Raw genomic sequence first — 26,610 nt, forward strand, 5'->3', positions numbered from 1 at the left:
TTTTTGTGGTTGGGTTCCCTTCCGGATACCAACCCTCCATATTTGTCCGGGCTTGGGACCGGCGCTGAGTTGGGCTGGTTTGTCCCCCAGTGGCTGGGACAGAGAAGAAGTGGACGTAGCAGAGATGAGAATGTTAAGATGGATGTCTGGTGTAACGAGGAAGGATAATATTAGGAATGAGTATAGAAGAGGGTCAACAAAGGTGGTTGAAATATCAAAGACAGTGCGGGAGGGGGAGACTGCGATGGTAAGGGCACCTACTGAGAAGGGGGGAAGGCCATATTGGAAGGCATGCTATGGAGATAGAAGTGCAGTGAAGAAGACGAAAGAAGGAGATGGAGAGATTGAGTGAAGGAAGACTTGGGGGAGAAGGGACTTGAAGCAGAACCTCACCACAGAGGCAGATGAACGCAACCCATCCAAAACGGAGACTCCGTATAGAAACGGGATTAAGCTGAGAAGAAGAAGGTCTTACGGGTAATGATCACGTTTAGTCTTGCTGTCATTCAGCTCAGGCCAGCCTCTATACAAGTATGTGCCATGGAGTGACCTTCGGGACGGTACGTATCGTCCCCTAGATTTTGTCATTTCCTTATCCATCCTCTCCTACATTACCGTCATTATTGAGGGGATTCCCTGTTATTGCGATTACAGTTTTTGCTGTAAAGTGCCATGGTTCAAGTCCTTAGTTTTTTCTGGCGTAGTGCTGCAAAAGTATGCATGTCTTTCTGTTTGTTGGTTTTTATTGTTTTGCGTGCTTTCTCTCTTTTCATATATGGGCAGTCTTCTCAGAGGAACTTGGAACTGTAGGCTTGTTCCTTATGTTTGCTCAGGGCTAGGTGTATTGATTTTATAGCTGTTACACTTAGGATAGAGGCTTAGTAACCTGAAGAATTATAATACCCTGGAATACTATATTTTTGGAAGTGCTGTTATTATTAAATTATTACAACCAAGCTGCAGTATTAGTTAAATAATACCAGTTGCTCAAAGAAAAAGAATGTGAGAATGAAAGGATAACTTGCAAAAATCTTATGCTATGTGAAGGATGGTGTATTGTAATCTTGAAAGAGCTGAAAGCAAAGGATGATCATAATTGTGAAAATACAATACGATATCCATACTGAGTTAATTGAACGACGGCGACAGAGACTGATACCAAGATTAGGGATAAGACATTTAATAGTACTCGGTTGTGTCCATATCATTGAGTTATTAATGTTCTTCACTAGTGTGTGAAGTTTCTTGAGAACAGGGTGGAAAGAAGGAAGTATTGAATCTGAAAATTTGGAAAGAAAGTGGCGTTTGCAAAACATTGTGCGGTAGGCCTAGGTCCTACTATCTTGTAAAAAAAGCTTGCATACCCGTAAAAAGAACCGTGAACAGCCGTTATGATAATTCAGTGATCCTTGGTCATCCTGCATATTGAACGGTTTTGAACACCGGTTTTAAGCATGTTGAGAATTTCAATGGAACAACCAAGGTTTTTTTTTTATTTCAGCCATTTTAGAGTAGTAATGGACCTTAACGTAACCCTATTTGTCCCTAATAGCAGCGTAAGTCTTCGCCATACGCATGTAATAAACCGTTAGCCACCTCTTTGACAATATAGTACATAACTGGGTATGAGCAGTTTACCTTGGTTAAACAGTAATTATCACTGTTCAGAAGTTATGTAGGGTAAAACCTGTTGTTAAATGCTGGCAAATAAACGATGACATTTTTAATGATTACTTGAAAATACAAGTAACAACCATAAAAATTAATAAAAATTTAAAAATCCGTACAAGAACGAAGGATGCATTTATGGAATTCCACGCAAGGAGATAATAAAATGTATTGAAAGCCAATAACCTCGGATGTAGGAAGACAGCATCGTAACTCGTTAAGCAAAGAACACGAAAACAGTGCTCTTTTCTAAGACATACAAGAGTATAATTAAGCTATAAAACTTCAAGATGAATGGTATAAAGTAGGTGAATAATAAAAAGAAAAAAAAACAGTTTTACTATCGAATAAAAATTCAAAACCTTGCCGTAGAAACTATAACTTTATGTATAACAAATTTTGAACGGCATGCTTTTCATTGCTGCAGTGACAAAACGTCATTATAAAAGCAAGTTCGGTAAGGTACTTTAGGGTAGTTGATATTTTATCGTGACAAGAGCTACCTCTTTTGTATGAAATAACTTTCATGGTTGTGTTTTCTCTCCTTTTATGTAGATATTTATTCTTCTCTCTTCATATATATATATATATATATATATATATATATATATATATATATATATATATATATATGTGTGTGTGTGTGTGTGTGTGTGTTTATATATATGTGTCTATATATACATATATATATATACATATCCAATACAGCACGAAGGAAAGCGTGCTTGAGAGTATCAATAAGTCCACGTCGGAAGGTGAGTGAAAACGGGACTTTGAACAAGTACTTTCGTAGTTTATTCTACATTTTCAAGTTCATGGTGAATACAAAAGAAGTTGACAGAGATTTATATACAAAAACAGAAGCCTTGGGTGGGGTTACAGTTTGTTAATCTGGGCAGCATGTTCTTTAAACAAAAAAGACAGGGACAAAGGATCAAGGGATAATCTAGGATGGAGATTAACATTCCTTGTGGAAGTAGCTTCAGTGAAGACAGTCTCCAGCAGATTTCTTTTCCGATGGTCGTTGACCTTGTAGATAACCGTTGACTTATCCCAGTTCATCCCATGGCCTGTCTTAACCAATGATCTACAATGCCATTATTTGATAAGCCTCTTGAAATGGCATATTGGCGTTGGGAACTTCTTACTTTTAGTCCTTTTGATGTTTGACCAATATAAATCTTATTACATTCTTTACAAGGAATACTGTATACAATATTGTTTGAATTGGGTGGGCTATTCTTAATTAGTTTATTTCTCAAAATATTATTATATTTAAATACTAAGTTAATATCAATAGTTTTTAGAATGGGCACTGCAGGAATGAAATTAAGATGAAATGGTAAACAGAGAATATTCCTAAGTTCGTTGTTAACACTGGTTGGATTATAATATGTCTTTTTTGCTTTATTTTTACAGTTCTAAAAAATATGTAGAGTAACATAATGAATCTTCTATTTTATCAATAATTTTAAACTCCTCTTCCAAAAATTCAGGACTACAAATTCTAAGAGCTCTAAGATACATACTGGAAAATGTTGACACCTTAATTTGTTTAGCATGGTTAGAGTAAAAATGAATATGTGACAAATTATTCGTGGGTTTCCTTTATATTTTAAAACAAAAATTGGTGTTATTTCTAATAACTAAAACATCCAGAAATGGTATACAATTATTTTCTTGATATTCTGTTGTGAATTTTCTGGATGGTACAAGATTATTAATTGTTTGCAAGAAATCAGGAATATTTACATTTTTTTAACAATACAAAAACAATCGTCTTCATATCTAACCCAAAACAACTTAGAGAAGAGATTCCTTGGAATAAGTCTAGCCAATAAGTCTAGCCTCAAAGAATTCCATGTAAATATTAGACAAAAGTGGCGAAAGAGGGTTCCCCATAGCCATACCAAATATTTGTTCATAAAAATTACCATTGTGGATCATTGGCTTAAGATAGGCCATGCGATGAACTGGGATAAGTCAACGGTTATCTATAAGGTCAATGACCATCGGAGAAGAAATCTGCTAGGGACTGTCTTCATTGACGCTACTGCCACCAGGAATGTTAATCTCCACCCTGGATTATCCCCTGATCCTTTGTCCCTGTCTTTTTTGTTTAAAGAACATGCTGCCCCGATTAACAAACTGTAACCCCGCCCCCACCTTTTGTTCGCGTATATAGATCTCTGTCAAATTTTTTATATTCAGTGTGAACTTGAAAATGTAGAATAAACTAATAAAGTACTTGTTCAAAGTCCCGGTTTTCACCATCTTCCGACGTGGACTTAGTGATATATATATATATATATATATATATATATATATATATATATATATATATATATATATATATATATATATATGTAATGTATTAATCTGCTTTTGGTACATGTACTAGATTGTATTGAGGAGTTATTCCAGTTCATAAATCATGCAGTATAACCACGGATGTTCCAGCAGGCCCATGGATCTCCTCACGGTAGTACTCTGGATAGCTACGATTAAAATAAACTACTATTCTAGCACGAATGCGTTTTCTCCCCTCCCCACCCCCACCTCCCCGCCTCAGTAAAAGAGTTCAGATCTGACGGGGCTTGAAACTGTTCACGTAGGGTGGCCAAGGTTTCATAAGCGTTATCTGCTGTTATCTAAAAAGAGGATAACCCGGGTTGGTGGGACCAAGACTATACACCTTGAGCCAACCCGGAACAGTCTTGATCCGTATTGTGACCGCTGTGTGCTTTCATATCTCCTTGGAAAACCCTGCCTGTCCTTACTACCTAGACCTTGCTTACTAAAGGCAGGTTTTGCTTGGTGCGATTATCGCTCAACGATGATCGCTCTTGGGTAAACGATGATCGTCAAACGATTTTTAGAGCACTAATTTGCTTGTTTTTTAATTGGGCTGTTTTGCTTTGAACGAATGATACAGTTTTTCCACGGATGACCCTGATCATACATAATTAAATTCAGTACTCTCCGGCATATCCGGGATAAAAAAAAAAAAATAACAATAACAGGATAGTGGGACTTGAGCTTTGGGTAAAAGACAGAATTCTGCAGATCGATATTTTAGACTGAGATTAGATTCACGTGGGTTTTCGTTTCGTGATTGGCTGAAGCAGCATTCTTGCCTGACAAACAACACGTATACATACATACATACATACATACATACATACATACACACACATGTTATATATATATGTGTGTGTGCGTTTGAATGTATATATGCACGTAGATATCAAATATGTGTCCGGTAGAGTTTTTGCTCAATTTCTTGCTGATGAAGAAAGCACATGAATCATATATTAAGTCTGTGCATTTATAAGTAAACGGTAACCTGAGGAGGACGATATTTTTTATGGAGGTATAAAAAATAAGGCTTTCTGCAAAATCCTCCATTCTGCGGAGGAAAGAAACCTTTCATGGCGTTTCTCTCTCCTGGTGCCCATCCGTGTGTCTGGCTTTTGGCGGACGTGGCGCGAAGAAAGGTCCACACAACGAGAGGCGTCTTAATGAATTAACTTCTCGTACTTTCAAGAAATTGGACGAAGAAAAACGTCTTCTAGTTTGGGCCAAGTAAAACGCTTAGCATCATCCAATTAGCGAGTTTGTGCTATACTTTAGAGAGTTTCCTCTATACTTTAGCAACTGGGATCAAAAACTCGGCAATAAACACGAGCTAACAAAATGGAAGGTCGGGGATGTGTGGGATAGTAGGAAGACCAGGGTTCTCTCTCTCTCTCTCTCTCTCTCTCTCTCTCTTCAAAAGTTATGCTCTGCAAATGTTCTTCTGAGAGATGACTTTCGTTATCTTAAGCATTAGCGTCTGCTGAATATTTAAGAGGTGCCTTTAGTCACGTCCTTCTTCAAGAGTAAGATTTTATTAGTTCTTTGTTGTTGTTTTTTTTTTTTACATCGTTTTAAACTTCACTTTTTAAGGATCAGATTAAAGCCTCGGAAATTACATTTTTAGTCAACGGATGTTTCTATAATTTTTTTGACAAAGATCATTAGTGTTTCACTCCTTTTATTCTTACTTTAGAAACGCCATTTTCTGATATTCATACACACATTGTTCCACCCACACACACATGTATATATATAATATACATATTATATATATATATATATATATATATTATATATATATATATATATATATATATATATATATATATATATATATATATATATATGCGTGTGTGTGTGTGTGTAGATCGATACTGAACAGATATTCTGAACGTGAAATGTCTTAAATTTACAATTATTTCATAACTGTTACATGTATACGAGAAGACAGTTGGGATTATGATAAATCTTTGTGTTATAACTATCGTCAGTTCCCTAATACAAGAGATACTTCCTGTTTAGGTTTGATCTTCATTTTTGCTCTCTTCTTTGGTTTTTCCTGCTCAGGTTATATGCAGTTCTGCAGGTTCCCTACCTTGCTCTCTGCCCTTGGAAAACGTGAATTGGGAGTCGCAAGATTGCAGATAACAAATGCTTGTAATCTTACACCACATCGCCGTTTGGAGTGATTCATCTGTTGTGATACTGTGGGATCTACGGCCGTTCACACATGATCGTTGATGGAAGAATTCATAGCATGGTAGGATGTATTACTCGTGTATATCCCCTTTGGATTCAAGGGTTTCAGAGGAAAGCTCATCCGAAAGTGTAATGAAACGAGAAGTTAAAAGGTTATTGCAGTTATTAAAAATTTGTTTCTTATGTATTTGGACAGTAGATTGTGTATATTTCTTAGTATTATATATTAAAAACACATGCAGTCACTAAAACGGAAGGCTAGCAGAGAGCCAGCTGCCGACTAAGGGAAAGTGTTACGCCCGCAAAAGGGAATGGGAGTAGAAAATATTGAAGGTAAGATAGGAAAGAGCAAGGAGACCCACTCGCATTTTGTGTGAGTCCTTATGATATGTTTTTCCTTTCTTGCAAAGTATTCCATTTAAGTTAGCGTTGGACTATAACATATGGCATTAAATAAAAAAAAAAAAAAACAGGCACTGTAAGGCAAAGCTATCACCAAAAATCAGAACTATTAACACTAAGGGTAATATTATGGAATGGGAATATTATGTTTGTGTTTGCCAGGCGAACATTGTTCAGTATTCGACAGAAGAGGGCTTATTTTAAATGACAACCGTTTTAAATGAACATTTCTGCATCCCAGCATTTGGTTCATGTTAGCTTTGTGGAAAATTGTAACTAATTTTTTTTTAGTAATAGTCTTCCGTAGGGCTGTCTCGTTGTTTCCATTAATGTCTCTCTTTGTGCAACTCTGCACACTTCCCGATCCTTATTAGTAGCTTCAGCTGTCGTTTGCACTTGGTCATGTCATGTCCAATCTAGAGAGAAAATATGGGTGAGCAACTCCTAGTTTAGGATTCAGTAAAAGGAAATTCATCGAGTCATTGCCCCTCTTTATTTATTCTCTCAGCAAGTTCCTCGTTGGACGAGTCGGTAGATTTGTCGGCTAGCACTCTGCTAGGCCCGAGTTCGAGTTCCAGCCGGCCAATGAAGAATTAGAGGAATTTTATTTCTGGTGATAGAAATTCATTTCTCGCTGTAATGTGGTTCGATTCCACAATAAGCTGTAGGTCCCGTTGCTAGGCAACCAGCTGGTTCTAGCCAACGTAAAACAAGTCTAATCCTTCGGGCCAACCCTAGGAGAGCTGTTAATCAGCTCAGTGGTCTGGTTAAACTAAAGTATACTTAACTTTATTCTCTCAGCCGCAGGGTTGCTTCCCAGTCTGTCTTTATGTAGGTGGATACTGCAGCTATTCCACGGAGCACGGGTGAGAGAGTCAGTCTGACTCATACTCAGCCCCTGTTGCCCACCAGGCCATCTTGCAGGCGGGCTTGTAACGCCTGATGAAGCCAAAGGCAATGCTCCCCATTTACTTTTTGGTAATCAGTATCCCTTTCATTGCACGGTTCGCTGTCTGCTTATTCCCTTTTCTACCGAACTTGGGCACTCACTTGCTGTCGAGGTTTCACGTGACTTTTGTAACCTTTCATTCATGAAAGGATAGCCTTGTCGCTTCCTGTGGAGGTAGTGGTAGAGACCAGTACTTTCCTTCTCTTTCCAGTCGAATTGTTTATTCTTGTCTTGTCCTGATGATGGCATTTATGTCTCACTGTTGTAGATCTCTGCATTCAGAAAAGTGATTACCTCCAAAAAAGTTACAATTTTCTCATTTTACTCTGCCAGCTAATTCTTTCAGTGTGTTTGATGGTAAGAATTTTCAGCGTCCCTCCACTATCGGTATTTTGGATATTCAAACTACGTCATACCTGTAATTGAGATCGCCCGCAGTTAAAATGACTAAATCTGTTGCAAAGAATAATGTTTCCACTTTACGTAAGTTTCATTTTTTTCGAGTACCTGAGCAACGTATGAGTCTACTATGCTTCTTCCCTGACAGATTTTTAAAAGGCAGTAAAGCAAGGGATGTGCCTTACATACACACATACTAAATTGATGGTACAAACGTATTCATCTTTATTGTTTTTATGTTGTGCATATTTATGAACTGTATATCGTCATGTGCCTTTATATTCGTGTAGACAGAACTGAATAATATAACTTCTCTCTTGTCATTTAACGAGTTGTCAACATTAAGCGTGATCAAAATATGTAGTACATAAGGTTACTAGACGTATCCAGCTTGTATTCCACCTGCTTCATATAACGTGATATGATGGATTTTCATGAATGATTTCATGTACACCCTTGCCATAAAAAATGACTAGTTTATTTGAGTGCATTTAGTCATAATATCACCACAACTGATCCTTGCGTTTGTATTGAACTTACAGATTTTTACATCGAACGTATTAAAACCTACTAGAATCTTAAATTAAAAAAAAACACACTCACACACCTGTCAGTGTGATAGGAAATTAATTGAGAAAAGAAGTCACATAACAGACGGACTGATAGAGGAAGATCATTCTGGGTTTAGACAATTGTATGAAATGTTTGGAAGTAAAGGGAAAAACGAGACATGGGGATTTAAGGCTGTATGGTACAGAGAATGTGTCGTTGCGAGCAGTTCAGAGTTTTATGATGAAAATGAAAATTGTATTAGGCTATGTACTGTAGGTGGACTGACTGGTCCAGTATAAAAATGGGTCTGACAAAGTTGCGATACCTCTCTTTGACTGTTAAATATCTTTGTGGATGGGGAAACGTAAGAGGTCAAGTAAAGGACATTAGATGTTGGTGAAACGTGGGATAAAAAAAAAAAGAAGTCGTGAATGGATTGTGGAATGTGTGAAGACTTGGAATGGTGCAGAAATACTACAAAACTATCTAATGACAATGTCTGAAAGCATTTTCAGAAAGATAAATTTTATTAGAGTAAATGGGAACAGGAAGGTTGAGCAGTGAAAGTTAGCATGGAAGGTGGAAGAATGGAAGCAGTGTATTTGTATAGGTATATTGGAGCGAATGTAATTAACAGTGTTAAGATGAAACTGTCACAAAATGGGTGAAGCAAGGAAAGTAGTAGCTGGGTGTGTGCAAAAGGTTGTAAAGAGACATTCCAAGGTAGGAATGTATGAAGGGACTGATGAAAGAACTTTTCTTAACATAAGTGGTGGTTAGATAATAACGAAAGAAAAAAGGTTACTGCTCTTGAGAAAAATAGTTTACAAAATGTATAAGGCATAAGAAGACCTAAAAGCCTCAGAAATGTGGAGACCCATAGAAGAAGTGGAAAGAAGGCTTAACGCAGGTGAAAAGATGGGTCTCAGTATTTAGATATGATTTGCTCATGTGGAAAGGTTGGTGGACGATAGGTCACTGAAAAGAGTGCTTAATTCTGAAGTGTTAGGATGGAAAAGGAAAGGAAAACCTTGAAAGTGTTGCAGAAAAGTGGGAAAGCATGTGCAGAATGAGGTGAATGACATAATCCTTGGAGGGGTGTTCGACAGCCTTCTGTGAAAGTATATGAAATGAGCAGTGTTGTGGAGGTTTCCCTCCTCCGGTTAGGGGAAATATATGTATATATATATATATTATACATACATAGGATTTAATGTGTAAGTGCGTGCATGCATGCAAGCATTTAAATTGCCTCAAAAATTGCGTTTTTCATTACAGTTATATCATATTTTCCATATGATATTTGTGACTGTTCTTCGCAATACTTCTGATTAGCCTAATGATCACGAATGACCAACAACATATAGACTGATATTAAATTGATTTGTTAAATAAGAGACTGACTGAAAAAAATTTTAGGTAACGATACCGAAAGACTACCTGATAACGATACCAAAAGACCACCTGATTTATGAATTTGGTCTAGCTTTTGCCTTGTATAATTCGCTGATTGGTTACCTCATCTCATTACTATTCACTCTCCATTCATCATTCACTAAGATGAATTGCCCTCACTTGATGATCACTAGTTTGTTGAATGAATGAGTTAAAGAGGATTTTAGGTTCGGAAACTTCAGTCTCTCAAGATCTGGCTCCTTCATTTGCATATTAGAATCGCAAATCTGTATCAGATAAGGATAAAATACCAAAGTTCCTTCTTCTGTTCCAGATATTTAAGGCTGCAGCTTTTCTTTACGTGGTTTATTCGATAATTATTTTCTTTGTGCCTGTAGTTTGCTTTATCGCCAGTGTACTATGAAAATTTTTATATTAACATCGTAAGACTGGGTGTAATTATTTTGTCGATTAGAGTAGGCATATATATATATATATATATATATATATATATATATATATATATATATATATATATATATATATATATATATATATATATATATATATATATATATATATATATATATAGGTTATATATGAGTTCATAGAAAAATAAGACAAAGTTGCTATGACATTCATCATTTATCCGTGTAGTGAAGGAGTCCTGTGTATGAATTTTCCACAAACGTATTGGTTTTGTATGGTACTGAAAACTCATTAGCAACACATTCAAACCCCCTACACACACTGGGACTGTTGCTTCTGTTTTAAACGTACCGTTTCGCTTCCCAGTTCTTCCAGTGTAGTACCTTCTCCATTACATCACTCTTCACCAGTCTGTCGTTTTCCATTTTCTCCGCATGACCAAACCATCTAAAAAACACGAACCATTCCTTTTTTTTTCTAACTTACTTCCCGCTTCCTCACTTTCCTTTTCTCCTAAATGGAAGTCTCTGCAGATCTTCTGTAAACTCAGAACTTTTGCATTGTCATTTGTATTTTTATGCACTTACCCCTCTTTGTACAATATACAGGTATTTACAAGTCCAATCCACTTCCATTCTCTGGTCATCCTTACCCTATAGGTTCCTGTTACCTTTTCCTTTCTCACATTATCATTCAAAATAACCTTCTCTTCAAATGTACGTTATGTAATTCCTTCAGACTTCTGTACTATCCTCTGCAGCTTTTGCTAACTGTCTTATACCAGACGGGCCCTATCCTGTGAGGAGAGATGTTCCATATTGCTCTCATAATTGTTTTTATTATCTAAAAAAAATATGAACCTCCCTCTTTTGGTCCACAACCTTTTATAGTTGGGACCGCTCAACATCCCCTTACTTTTTTCCGCAGTTGATGATACTAGACAAAATCCGTAGCGATCATATTATCAACTCTTAGTATTCGTAATTTTTCATTGTTTTTTTTATTTGAATTTTTATTTCTCTTCAGTTTTTGAATATTCTTTTGCAGGTAATTTGATCAGAATATTTTCACACTATTTCTCATTCCTTGATTCTTTTTTTTTTGAGTGTTAAGTAAATGATATTTTGACGTGTATTGTCAGATAGTAATGATAATAGTAATAATATAATAATAATAATTATTAATCATCAGTATTACTTTACATAACTTCAAATTCTAAACAACTATCTTGGAGTATGTAGGTGATGAGCGCCTTTCTTTCCCCCAGCAAAACCATCTGTCGTTAGTTGGAGTTTCGTAATAAATTATATTTTCGGGAAAATAGTGACCTGTTATTCTAAGACTTTCCTTTATCCCATGTTCTTTGATAACTTATCTGAGTGCATTCAGTCATAATATCACCGCAACTGGTCCTTGCGTTTGTATTGGATTTACTAATTTTTATATCAGTTGTATTAGAATCTACTAGAATCTAAAATTAATATATATTCATTTAGTCAGAACACAGTAATAATTATTATTCAGCTGCCCTTTATTTGCTTTCCCAGTTTGTACATAACGAATCCGTATTTTTCATTAAATAATTTGGTGGCATTTAAACCCTTTGCGTTGTACTCAAGTCAGAAATCCTGTCATTTTAGATCAATTCTGTCTCGAGTTTGAGTTACGGTTCTCAGCAATGATTGAGGGATGAGGCTGCTGGCTCCATGGCCAGCCGCGCCACAGATGCGACCCACCACATTCTGTTCTCTACCAGATACTTGATTCTCTGATTTTCAGGGACCGTTGGGCTAGAAGACAGGTGATACTGCGAAGAAAACAGAAGTAATATTAAAGGATAATAGAGTATTCTTTTTCTTCTTTCGCTACAGCATTTATTAGGAATTATTTCTTATATATCTCTTACTTACAAATGAAATTCTTTTGGGTCTTGGAATGAAAATGTCGAAGCATTTCTCAACTCATTTTAACGAAACGCAAAAGGAGACAGAAATTTAGGTCAAAAAAGGAAAATGCCGTCGGTTAAACTGCTAAACTTGAAGAGCTCGAAGAAAAAAAAAGCATATAAAATAAGAACACTAATGAGGTAACAATAAAGAAAAGATGTACGTGATTCAAACCGAAGAACATTCATCAAAGCAATCACAAGCCTAAGAAGATATCCCATAGCGCAGTTAAAAAAATGAAAAAAGCAGAGTCATCAAATCCTCGCTAACGAGATTAGAACTGTTTCCAGAACAAATAAAACAATGATCGCAGCGAAAACTCTGATTCCCATCACGTTGACTTAGCTCCCAAAATGTGAATTAATTACTCCGACCCGTTAAATAAAAAGGCCATTATTGATGCATCCCGCTGTTCACTCTTTTGGGGGGAAAATTTACATAATGATATTATTTTCTAACCGACGCCCCGGACGCGTAGTAAACATTAGCGCTTAAATATGAGGTGAATTTAACGCCTCTTGCTGTTTGAATTAACAGTTTTAACCTATACGTCATTACCGCCGCCCAGTCCTTTTGGCCGACGAGACTACCAATCACTCCTGATTGACTGGGCGAATTATTTTTATGCGAGTAGCAAATGGTCTTTGAATAAACAGAATGAAAGTGAGATTGTACGCTGGTCTAGGGAACCTGTATGATGGGGGAGGGTTGATTATGAAGGGTGGGGGGAGGCTTTTGCAGGTTGGGGGTTAGTGAAGGGGATTGTGTGCTCTCATTTGAGTAGAATACTAAATGCTTTGTGAACCGTTAATGAGACCTCACCTCAGATTCCTTTTAGAAATTAATAAATCTTTAAAACCATTATCTTGTTCATGTGACGGTTTCGTTATGTCTGCCAGTGGAAAAAGAGGGGATAGGTAAAGGGAGACCACGGAGTTGTTCTGAAGCATTCGGTCGATCCATTCATCCATAATGCAGGGTATAATTCTTCCGGTTTGAAAGCCTAATGACACAAAGAAGTCCCTTATATATTTCATAGCTGAGGTCGGTAAATGAAAGTTGTGGAGGTTTCCGTACGCAGACAGTCAGTCATAAAGGAAATTTCAAGATAGAGTGCGCACGTCTTCCTCATATGTATGGGGGGGAGGGTTATTGAAATGTATGATTAATGAAGGCATAGAATTACCTTACAACTATTTATATTTATTCATAATGGTTATTAATTGTTGTAACTGCTCAGTGATTATACTGGTTATCCAAGAGTGTTTCGTCAAATACCTCTGGCCTGAGTTTCCATTAGCGTTAAATGAGAGAGATATTTAACCCAACAAAGAAACTAAACTTGTATTTGTGTAATAATAAGTTTTTCTTATTGAAGTAAAAGATATGCTCTATCCACAGATATTTTATAGAAAACTAACTTTTAATGATCACAAGATATATCATACTTATAAATGACGGCACGAATTAAAATCGGAATAAGAATAGCTGGAGGAATTTCCAATTTATAACGTCTTTCGTTGGATAACCTTCTAGTCTTCCGTGGCTGTCAAAGCCTGCCGGCCGAGCTGTCAAACTGTCAAAAAGTCCCGGGTCTTGCGGGCCAGGCCTCTAGGGGTAAGGGTAGAAGTGAGAGGGGAAGCCCTTTCTTAAACCCAGGGACCCCCAAATTTTTTTCTGTACCTTATCTTTCGATGCGAGCGAACAGGAGGAGCCCAAACGAAATTAATTGGTGGAGAGTGATAAAAAGCGAAATGGTGAGACCGTGTTTCTTAGGTGAAAGAAGGGAGGGCGAGACCTCGATTATTCGATCTCGTTCGTCAGTCTTCCATTTTACATCGATATCCATCGCCTCTTTTTCGTCTAACGAAAGAAGTTCACGACAGGCTACTTGGCATTAAGTCTCGCCAGACAAACAAGCCTCAAGTCCTTCTAAACATTTTGTTGGTTTAATGAGGTTCTTGGCTGAGCGAATCTATTTTTTCCCTCCTGGCCGGGTCAATAGTTTTCTTCCGTTTTCGGCGAATAGAAGAGGGGAAACCAAATTAGTTCTTGGGAGGGTGTGGAGAGGGGAGATCCGAGGGGCTCCCGAACAAAATGGTGTTTTCGATCGAAGCCCTTCAGGAGGAGGAAAACTGGAAATGAAGGGGAGTTTGCCACCGCTGCCACCGCCACAGCGCTCCCTGGACAAGGACCTTTCTTATGCCGCTCTGCCAACTTTTGCTCTCTCTCTCTCTCTCTCTCTCTCTCTCTCTCTCTCTCTCTCTGTCTCGTTTATTTTATTTTCGCTTAGATCTTGAAGTATGTACTCCTTTGAAAATCTGCACTAAATTTATTTGAGAATTCAATTTCTCATGTCGTCATTTTTAAGTACATTTTTAAGCAGTACATATGTATGTTTTAATGAGAATTCATTGAGGTTTTCCTAACAGATTTTCCCCCGAGATCTCTTCGAGTATTCTCTTTTATTATTAGAAAATGCCGGAAAATTCAGGCAACCGCTTCCCTAACACATTGTATATATGGTTGAATAAAAGACCTTCCTTTTGATTTGGATTCCCAGTGATATGTGACCGAGAAAACGCCTTTTACAATATCCTTACATTTATTTATCTCGAATATTAATTTTTATTATTATTAATTTTTTTTTTTTGGTATTCATTAGCTGACCAATTGGGTAACCGTAGAATTACTATAAACAGCGCAGAATCGGTTCTGAGGTTCTTGTCATGGTCTTTCACGATACACTTTAGATTAATTTATCTTTTACTGAATAACTCTTAAACGTCTGCAAGCTTATGTATTGAATGTTTTAATATTAATTTTCAGCAGCATCAAAATTATATTATTTGATATCTCAGGTCTCTAAGAAAAAGCCTGTTTTTATTTGTATTTGTGTTCCTTTCTGAAATAAATCACTAGTGGATATCTGTTTTTTTTTTTTTTGCAATCAATTTTACGTTCTCTCCAGAGTATAGGTTCGTCGCGGAGTTCATTATAGTCTATGATTCCCTTTTCTGGGACGTCACAGAGGATAAGGTATAGGCTTTATTCTCCCGGACGGCGTAACTTTCGAAAAAGTTCCTTCCAACATGAAAGGTGTTAAGGGGGGATAATACGTTGCCAACTTTCCTTTTGTACGATTTTTCTTTGGTCAACTCGCCAACTTCTGCCAAGTGAAGGATAGTTTTCTGGATCGGGTGGAAAGTGATATGGTATATGTATATTAGAGATGTTTCACTAGGGTTATAATCATGTGAAGGATAGTTTTCTGAATTATGGATTATGGAAGCGAGAAAGTGATGCTTTATCTATATATACCCCTATGCATATGCATATATATATATATATATATATATATATATATATATATATATATATATATATATATATATATATATATATATATATATATATATATATATATATATATATATATATATATATTTTCCCAATTTATCTTCTGTGTAGAGATGTTATAGTTTCAGGTTGAGTCGATTCAGAGACAGTTAGGGAATTGAGTTATTGCTTTCCTAGTGTGAACCTCGTGTTCTACCACTGAGCTAGGCGTGTATTAAAAAAATCTGATCTGATACTGGATAAAAAAAAACTCATACAGATATATTCTAATCCCGTTTGCATTAATACAAAGAAACACAACACAACAGTCACTCAAAAAAAAGTCCCTTATTCAATTCTACCTTCTCAAATCAGTCTTATCATTAGGAACAATATGAGGTTCATTTGCAAAAATCTTCTGTTACAATCGACACAATATTTTACCTCCAACAAGGTGGTTTGCTTTTTTATTTGTGATTCATAGTTTGTTATAATAAAATATTGTCGATTGTAACGAAGATTTTACAAAAGGTGGACCTCTTGGCTGACCATAATAAGTAATTAAGATTTGGGAGATACCTGGATTTTGGTTAGGGCCTTTTTTTTCAGTGGCTGTTTGTGTTTGGTGTTTTGATGTAGTTAGTCACCACAGAGATTGAATATATCTGTTGTGAATTTTTTTTATCCATGTATCAGATGGGTTGTTGTACACGCCCAAGTTCAATGGCAGAACTCGAGGCTCACACTAGGAAAGCCCATGGCTCAATTCCCGTCCAGCTCTCTCCAGTCGACTCAGCCGTGAATGGGTACCAGCATCTCCTGCAGTTCACCTCCAGTTGATGATTAGGTTAACTTTAACTATGGTGTTGTTATTTGTCATTAAATTATTTTAGGCAGATTTAGGAACTAATATTTGCCTGGGACATTGATGAGTGGTAAGATGATTAATGTTATAATTGTCTTTATTATTATGATTTAGTTGTGTGATATTTATAACAGTGTTCATAACCTTTGTCAAATATAAATTTTGTGGGCATTATTATAACTTCACGAACGTTAAAGCCGATTCATTAAAGAAGACATATTCCTCGTTCTTCAATTTTAAGGTGAACTCAGCACAAAATCAATTTTCTCAAAGCGAAGATAATTTTGACAGGGATTCTTCGGATGATATTATTGGTGGAGTATTTATGCAATGCATTTAATATTCGTTTATTGATATCCTTGCTACCCAACTTCATCAGAAGTTCACCACCGAGGTATTCTTCTCTTTACCTTCGGGAAATTTGAGCGATACAAGTAATTAATACCCAATAGCTTAAAGCAGCTTTTTAAGACACTGCTCTCTCTCTCTCTCTCTCTCTCTCTCTCTCTCTCTCTCTCTCTCTCTCTCTCTCCTGTCCCTGTTCATCTTCTCAATCAGTTATCACTTGAGCTACTTCATAATCATAAAATTCTGCTGTGAGTAGTTTCTCAAAGCTCCCCTAAATCCTTAATGGTCTCTTTCCCCTTTCCCCAATTCCTTCCCTGCTAAGATCAGCTTATTTATTGCCATCTTTATTATCTCCCAAGTAAATTATTTCCTCTATTTTGATCGCGACCTCCATCTTCCGCTGCAGACCGTCTTTTAAATCGTGTCCCTCGGCATTTATTAGTGCGGAGTCTTAACAGTAATTGTCTCTTTCCCTTGTTTTCTAACCAGCATGATATTCTCCCTTTCACTGCTGTGTAAGTTTTTCGTATTTACTTTGTCGTGAATGAGTTGACACACATTTTTCCTACTTTTTTATTCTCAAATTCTAATCTTTTCTGTTCGGCTATCGTCAGCATTTTTTGCTTTTATTTGTGATGGTTGGCGGTCACCAGTTTCTCCTGGGGGTCATAAAACCATGTCCGAATCTTCCTGCTTTTAGGGGCGCTCACTTCCCCTCCGCCTTCCATGTCTTATACCACGTATTCCTTCCTTACCTTATTCTCGTCTCCTCCTCCTACGTTTCCCCTTCGCTTGCCCGACACTTCCTCCTCCTCCTCCTCCTCCTCCTCCTCCTCCTCCTCCTCCTCCTCCTCCTCCTCCTCCTCCTCCTCCTCCTCCTCCTCCTCCAACAGCAGCGTAGGTCGTCCTTGCACTTTAAATTATCACCAACAAGCAGACTGCCTAGGTATCCATTTTCATAAGTAAAGATTAATTAGTTGGACTCGCGGCAATGCACCCACAGACCACAAATCATTTTAATCTCCCTCAACAGCCGCATATCATTCAAGTTTTAATCCGCAGCGTTATAAAATTCTTATATCTAATTGGACCTGGACGGTCCTTATAAAGGGATCGGCCTTTCTCTCCTTTTTAATTTTCCTTTCTTCTATGTCTCTCTCGCTATCAAAGTCGATTAGGAAGTTTTGCTTCTCAACCGGACCTGACTGAACTCTCTCTCTCTCTCTCTCTCTCTCTCTCTCTCTCTCTCTCTCTCTCTCTCTCTCTCTCATATACCCATCTACGGTGTTTTGTAGGATGGAACTTGTAGTCTCAGTAGGTTGGTCTTCTTTCAGATGTTATCAGATTCTATTCTGCATATTTTTCTTTGCAATTCATTAAGTTCTTCGTAATTTCATTTGTCTGTTTATATTTACAAACATCTTCACAAAACAATCTTCATATCGTCGACTGATCACTGATTAATGTTCTCATAAATACAGAACATATAAGGATGAGTGGCACATCCGTCATCTCTCCAAGTAACATGCGACCGCTTTGCAGCTGTTATATTGAAAGCACTTTTTATTAGGTGTGAAGCACAAAACGCACAAGTGCTTCTGGAGTGTCTATCCTAAGAATCTTCTGTGACCTTGACAGAGTTCATCTCTTAAGACCTGCAGAAGTCAGGGCTCCTGACGTTCTTGGAATAATTGAATCTAAAAGATATTTTGTTTAAATTGCGTGTTCAATATTGATGTAATACATTATATACTTGAAATCTGCTGATGTTTAAATAATGAGGCTGTGAACCCTTCTTTTCATTTGTTGGTGACTTGGTAAGATCTTGGAGATCCTGTGAGACAGCTGTGAATATCGTAGTTGAAATTCATTGTATGTTATTTTTAAAGTGACAAATTAACCTACATCCTATCTCCTTGCTAAATACTCTTTCAAAGGCCTTGGCTTCTGAGCTTCGTTTGCTGATTGCCCCACTATCACAATCTGGTGGTTGTCCTTACCGGAAGTTAACATCTATATTTTGATAGTGGTGATAGTTTTCCCTTAGATCCGAATAAAGGGAAATTCTTGGGTCTATAAGAAACTTATTTCGTTTTCCGTCTAGGAGCTAAAGTTTGCTGGTAACCGCCCGAGATTATTTTCTTCGAAACACCTTTTTCGTCTTTTTAAGGGACACCGTGACTTAGAGATTTTTCATTTGAAGAAGTATTTGTCCTTCGCTTTTACCTTTAGGGAATAGTTCATGCAGATTGAGAATGGACAAATGCAAAATTCAAATTTCAGGCATTCAAAGCCATAAATTTTTTACCCTATGTTAATAACAATAACAACAACAGCAGCAACAATAATAGTAATAATCTGGCACATTTTCCCAGTCCTTTTCCTGATATTCCATCGACCTTATGGTTGGTTCATAGCGTAAAGGAGAGATGTTAGTTGGTATAGAATTTTCCTTTATTATACCCATGAAATCTTTCATTCCTGGATCTGGAAAAGTTTTTATTTATTTTTGAAGTTTTACCTTTGAAGTGGCTCAAACAGATTCATTCAACTCTTCAAGTTAAAATTTTTCTTAAGTAATATGACATGCGTTCTAGATATGATGTACTCAAGAGTCAGTGTTTCATCGTTTAGTCTTTATCAATTTCGTCTCGATATGTACACTGTCGCATGTTCCATAAAGAGGGTCATAAGTATTAATAAAATGTTATTTAAGCGTACTCCCCCCGCCCTTCTCTCTCTCTCTCTCTCTCTCTCTCTCTCTCTCTCTCTCTCTCTCTCTCTCCCTTGGTCACAAACTGGTGCACAAGTATACTTTGCGTGCAACATTATATATATATATATATATATATATATATATATATATATATATATATACGTTTATTTATTTATTTATTTAATTGGTTATTTATTGTAATGGCAATTCATAACAAAATGGTTACGGAAGATAAATATGCTAAGAGAAGGTAAACAGATAAAGGAAAAGGACCATTCTTGGATATCATTCATTTGTCATTATCATTTCATGAAGTTTAGTAATTTTATTTCTATAGCATAGGTGCATGCATATTTTTTATGATTATATATTTGTAGTCACAGAGACCCATTAGAATAGATAAACATTCATGGACGTAGTTTTATTTATCGATTTTTTGCGATAATTATAGAAACGCATAAATGTTATTACTTTAGAATTTAAGAGGAAAAACAGATTTACTTTATTATGAGCCCGTAACACAAGATGTCTGTTTTATGACAGCACATTATTTTTCATCTTTGGCTTTAGTTTTTAAAGGCTTGTTGCATGTCGGTTTCGCTGAATGGGAGTCTGTACATTTCCTTCCTTCCCGGTAGAAATGTACGATTTCATGTCAGTGGGATGTGCATTTGTCACATGATTTCTTGATTAGAAGGCAACACTGGCGAAAAACGCATTTCTCTCTCTCTCTCTCTCTCTCTCTCTCTCTCTCTGTTGCACACGAGCGGACACATTCACAGTTACTGCCATTAAAGGGATAATCTCTTAATAATATATTCTTAACAAATAAGAAAATTTCTTTCTTGAACCATCTAGTGCAGCTCACCAACTGCGTGAAGAGTCGCACAATTTTTATTTTTTATGGACACCCGTAATAATATTTCACTTTTTTATAGCCTTACTTTTTATGCTTAGGGTTAATTTGTTTGGAAATCGCATTGACTGCAGACTGCAACAAATTTTTAATTCCCTTTTACAGATTTCATGCAAGATGCAATTAGTTTTTATCATCTTTTTCATAAACAAACTACTTGGCTGTCTGCACGCACATTGATGGGTGAGAATCTGTATTCTTGTCATAGCAATATTTATTCAGTTAGTGTGGATATACGTATGCGAGATTCTATCCTTGTATTACATATACGCATATATATGTATATATGTATTCATCGGCAATTGAACACTACTTAAAAAAAAAGAAATGTTTCGAGTTTCTTATTTTGAGGAAAGGTCACAATTCTTTCTCCTATCCAATCGCTGGTCAATAAACCACGTTTTCTCTATCCTTATTTATATTTCTCATTTTTCATGTCAGCCAGTCAGGAAAATATAAGGAGAGAAAGAAGAACGAACATTTGTTATATCGTGGCGCTCCTTCGTCATGGTATAATCTTAATTGACCGATTATGGGATGTGTAATTGCGTGTGTTAGAGAGAGAGAGAGAGAGAGAGAGAGAGAGAGAGAGAGAGAGAGAGAGAGAGAGAGAGAATGATGCACAGGATAATTTATGCAGTACACATGGGCGTTTCACGCGATTGATTCGCAGCCTTGGCAGAGCTGACTCGGAAGTGACCGAATAATGAGGCTTTGTAGTAGGTATTGATTAGGTGGCGATATGTAAGACGGGCTACATTTCATTTAATGCTTTGATAGTGCTTTGATGGCGGGTACAATAGTCCATCAGGCAGCGTTATTGTTCAAGGCCTTTGGTAAGACGCTGGCAGTGCTTTCGCCGGGGCGCCGGGGGAGGAGGAGCCCGCGGGAGCCGTGTGGGTGAATGGTTCCTGCTTCTGGTGGATTTCTGTGTTTAAGTTTCCTTGGGCTGACAGCTCCTGTGGCAGTAGCTGGAAAGGCGCGAGTCCAGGAAGGGGGGAAGAGTGCCTGTTAATGATTGCCTGTTGAAGTCAGGAGCTCTTGTTGCAGTTATATGGAGTATGGTTGGTCATGTGTGAATGACAAAGGGCCACCGCCTATGGAGGCATGGTATGGGAGAGGAACTGTTAAATGTATATCCTTTTTGTGTATAGCTTTTTTCTTTTTAATCTAATTTTTCATATTGATTTCTCTTCGTTTCTAATGTATGTGTGTGTTTTATGTGTGCGTGTGTGTGTGTGTGTGTGTGTTTGTGAGTGTGTTTATATATATGTATGTATATTTATATATACAGTATACAGTATATATATATATATATATATATATATATATATATATATATATATATATATATATATATATATATATATATATAATATTACAATTTTGGTTTCATATCCAATCACTATAACTCGGGAATAACTTACACCCAAGGGAATTATAAGTGATAAATGATAAATGCTTCGTCACCAGTGGGATTCGAACTGCCGCCTGGTTGGAAAACAACGAAAACAATGGCTATGACCAACGAGCCATAAGAGAGGTGTAAGCTGATATCAGACTCTACTGTACATAAGCCTTTCGAAGTAGGTTTTTGTACTTAAAATCATTATCAACCCACCTCCACCATGATATTTTTAAGTTTGTAACACGTGGCTAATTATGAATTTTTCTCGCATACATCGAGACATTTTTTTTATTAAAAAATATCAAGCAACAAAATTTGTTTGATATCCAATTCACTCAGACAAAATGAAGAAAACAAAAAAGAGATTGACGGTAACATTTCTCATCGTACCGCGAATTCCTGAGAAGTCGTACCTCAATACAGAATTCATTCCCGCAACTCATATTCGTAGTCTTCAGGGATCTCTCTCTCTCTCTCTCTCTCTCTCTCTCTCTCTCTCTCCAGGCGACGTCTCCTTGGGTAATCTAGATGCCTCAAATTCTTTCGTCTTCTTCCATATTCTTGTCTGGTCTCAAGGTCTATGAGGTCCCCCCAAACCCCCCTCACTGCCTTATTATCTATCCTTCGGTTGCCTGGTCCTTTTGCCATTCTCTTGAGCCTTCTTGATTTATTTCTCTCCCCTCTTCCATCCTCGAGGGGAAGGTTGCGGGTGAACATGAAGGAAAAGAGAAGGAGGAAGATAAGGATAACGGGGCGGGGGGAGGAGAAGGAGTGCTGTTTTTCCTGCTCTTAATTGGAGAATGGAGATGTGTCTGGCTTTTTCTCATCCGACAAGGGAAGCCTCATAGCTAAGGGTTTTTGGGGCTCTGCTATCTGCGTCTTTTCCTCCAAAATCTGTTGGAAACAAAAATTAAAGTTCATTAGACGACAGATCTTTTGCGAAGCGAAGAGGGGAAACTTTTTTTTCAGAAAAGACATTAATTAATCTCTCTCTCTCTCTCTCTCTCTCTCTCTCTCTCTCTCTCGCACACACACTCACAACCTAAAAATAAAGTAAGGTTTTACTCCAAGATACCCAGCTCTTGATTAATAAATGTCTAAACGCTGCAAGAAAAGTCATATGTTGTATTTAAACGAAGCGTGGCCGATGTTTCCTGTTTCCTTCTGCAAGAGAATAAAGAAAAAGTCTGGGAGAAATCGTTTCGAGAGTGGATGTAAGAGAAAGCTAAGCGATAGGTACACAGAAGGCCAAAGGGGGTCCGGGAGGATTCTTTTGTCCTGGAATAGAAAATGGAGTGTTACGTCGAATGATTCGTATTTGGGAGAAAGCTGTTGAAATTACCAAGGGGAAAAGGGAAAGGTTTAAGAGGCGTTTTCAAAGCTCACAAAAGGCAGTCTCTTATTGTATCCTTCTTGGTGGGGGAAAAATGCCCTTAATTGAGCAGAGCACCGGAGGATCTTTTCAAAGGGCCCCTCCAGGATTGATCTACGGATTGAAGTAAAATGGCGGCTTTGGGATTTATGGACAAGTGAAGTGTGATTAGCGAGAGGAATTATTTGGGGTAAACCTCACGGCGTCTTTTAAATGGAACTTCTCCTTCGCTTTTTATGCATTTCGTTGGCGTGTACATTTCGTAAACAGAGATTATCTATCATAACATATTACTTTTGGAAACGGTTTTGTCTGGGAGACGGTGCATACGTATCTACATACCCAGCTATTCATAAAAAAAGGGGAGGGAAATAGGTAAGCGATGACTACCAACTGCTAGTGATGATATGTCAAACATATTCGTTATTGTGACTATGATTCTTTCATGAATTTGAGAATCAGATCCAAAAGTTATTTTTATTAGTTTTTACCTAATACATTTTAACATGCATACTTTAATATTCATTTCATGTAACTCATCAGTTTAAAGGTAAGCGTTTTCCTATAAATTTTCGATAACGCACTGAGACATTCCTCAAACAGCTATCTAGACAACGTGAGACTAGGCAATTTTTATCTAATGTAACGGTACATTACTGAAAATCAGGCTTCATCATGAAGGCCGAATTTATTTTCCCATTAGTTGCAAGTTTCTGATTTTGGTGAACCTGGGTTCGTTTTTAAAGCAATATAATATTAGGGTATTTGGTGAAAGATTTCATCCCTCGTCATCATGATTACAGTCTTGTATAGAAAATTGATACTGTCTGCCTTTCAGTCATTCATCAGCTTTGTTATTTACAGATGTAGATATTTATTTATTTGTGTATTCTGTAGATTTTTGACAAGTGCTTCAAATTCTGGACAGTTTTACTACCTAGCAGTGAGTCAGAGTAGACCCTTTATGAGAATAAAGAAATGAAAAAGGTGCGGAGCCAGTTCCCTTGTGCGGCATCTGATTCAGAAAGTTCATTTGAAATACAGCCTTCAAGGCTGTATTTGCAAAATGGTAGTTATTGGTTTATTTATTTTAAAGCCCAGTGTGACCGGCAGCCCAATACCCTAGTTAGGCTTGAAAGATATAAGAACATGATCTTGGGACTGAATCTTCTTCTGGCAATATGGGTCCGTATTTTGGGTAAACGGGAGCATAGGAAGAACTCTAAAACCTGGCAGCAACTGGGAAGAATCAACTAATAAACAGAGCAGAAAGCCGAATGTTGATTTGCCGATCTTTACATATTTTTTAATAGTAATTTTTTACTTTTTATTTTGCTTTAAAATGGGTGATGACACATTATTCGTTATCTGAGTATCACATATCCATCAAACCGCGGAGTTTGTGGTAGCTGGTTTTCTCCCATATCTTTCTGAATATTTGTACAGAACTGTTGAGTGCATTCAACCCCCATGAATACTATTACATATTTAATGGTCTTCATCAATAGCCCTAATTGGCAGGTAAATAGATAATGTACCGTGGGGATCACATGAAGTAATGGATTTAGATATTATCAACCAGTTTTACATTAGGAGCAAATTGTTGGCAAATAGCTCAGTCGTCATGGAGTCATCTAGTTTTCATGTTATCAAATCAACAGCGTATGCATAGAATGGGTGTAGATAATTAATAATGTGATGAACAGTGTTTTCTTCCTGATAGGTGTATTTTTTAGAAACTTCGAGGAATCTTAATTTTATCATTAAATATACTCACAAGTACAGTATATGTTTACATTTTACCAGAAAGGAATATATACACCATGAAATATATGCATGTATATATACAGTATATATACGAGTATACAGTATATACATATATATACTTTATATGTATATATATATGTTTATATATGTATATGTGTGTATTTTTATATGTATATATATGTTTATATATAGAGTATGTATATATATATATATATATATATATATATATATATATATATATATATATATACACATACATATACATAATATATATATATATACATATACATATATATATATATATATATATATATATATATATATATATATATATATATATATATATATATATATATATATATATATATATATATATATACACATACACACACACACGAATACAAAATGCACTATGGTTATGAAATAAAGCCTCAGTAGTGTTTCATACGAGAAAAATTCACGTTACTCACAAATAGTCGGTATTTATTTTCCTTTCTTTCTTGATCTTGACACAAACTTTTAGCTGTTTGGTTTTCAGTCGAGTGGGGTTCAGTTCCACCCTCCTTTCCCTTTATTTGATTGAAAGTGATGTTTTATATTTATCATTTCACTTCACTAATTAAAGTTTTCTTTTTTATGAAATGTTTTCCTTGGTCATTACATTAGACTGCGTACGTGAATGGTTGCATTTTGTTGGTTCAACATCATTTCATTATAAATTCTTGTGTGAAAGTTATTTCACTTTCCTATCCAGCCATTTCAAAGTGGCACTTTCATTTGCTCATACACTTAATTAAAAGTGATTGTGTCTTCTTTTCATTTGTTATTCTAAGTGATTGAAAGTTACTGTACTCTTCTTCTCATCATTACTTCACCTGACTTAACATGGCAATGCTCTCGGTGCATTGAATATTGAATGTCTTAAAATTGTCTGGTCTTCCGTTTGATCGTATTGCGCTTTTTCTTTATTTTATTTTATTGATTATAATTGTTTCATATCGAAGACTGCGTAATGACCCACTTTAAAAGGTCAAATATCAATAGATCTTTGAAGTCCAGATTGTGTTCTTTTCGTTTAATAAAGGTCGCTCATGAGCGGCAGAGGAAAGGGACAGATCAGTGTGTTATCACATAATGATCTTAGAGACTAAGTATAAATACATGCGACCAGTCCCTGGGCCCTTCCCTGCCCAGGGTAGGGCCAAGGGAACCAGACAGTTACTGCCGACAAATAAGTAAGTATACCTATGGGTCGAAGTAAAAAAAACTCATACCGTATCTCATTAAGACGGTAGTGCCGTTTTTCCTGAGAAATCTATCAAGCTATTAACGGGCCTTTGAATCAAATCCAGGGCGGTATCACTGAGCTACTACGAAGGTGTTTAAACTGATGTCCTAATCTTCTTCCCGAGTTGGTGTCGGGAGACGTAATAGATACAAAACTAATAAACTGATAAAAAACTAATAAACTAATAAACTGATTCTCTCACTCTCTCTCTCTCTCTCCCCAGTACAAATTACTGTAATAGTAGTGAGTAATAAAGTCTCCAGTTTAACTTTTTACGTCTATAAATAAATGAGC

At 36.6% G+C, this 26,610-nt stretch overlaps 2 long non-coding RNA genes across 2 annotated transcripts in view; one reads left to right on the forward strand and one right to left on the reverse strand.

The window, feature by feature from the left end:
- The window catches only part of LOC136828039 (uncharacterized), a 92,460-nt gene extending 83,512 nt beyond the window's left edge, over positions 1-8,948 (forward strand). Inside the window, exon 8 of the long non-coding RNA XR_010849887.1 lies at positions 6,094-8,948. This is a non-coding gene — a long non-coding RNA (uncharacterized lncRNA). The remainder of the gene's footprint in view (positions 1-6,093) is intronic.
- Positions 8,949-22,148: 13,200 nt separating this feature from the next.
- Positions 22,149-26,610, reverse strand: part of LOC136828037 (uncharacterized) — a 32,751-nt gene continuing 28,289 nt past the window's right edge. The window contains exon 3 of the long non-coding RNA XR_010849885.1: positions 22,149-22,783. This is a non-coding gene — a long non-coding RNA (uncharacterized lncRNA). The remainder of the gene's footprint in view (positions 22,784-26,610) is intronic.

Source organism: Macrobrachium rosenbergii, chromosome 42 (genome assembly GCF_040412425.1).
Source record: "Macrobrachium rosenbergii isolate ZJJX-2024 chromosome 42, ASM4041242v1, whole genome shotgun sequence".
In the NCBI taxonomy this organism is placed as follows: domain Eukaryota; kingdom Metazoa; phylum Arthropoda; class Malacostraca; order Decapoda; family Palaemonidae; genus Macrobrachium; species Macrobrachium rosenbergii.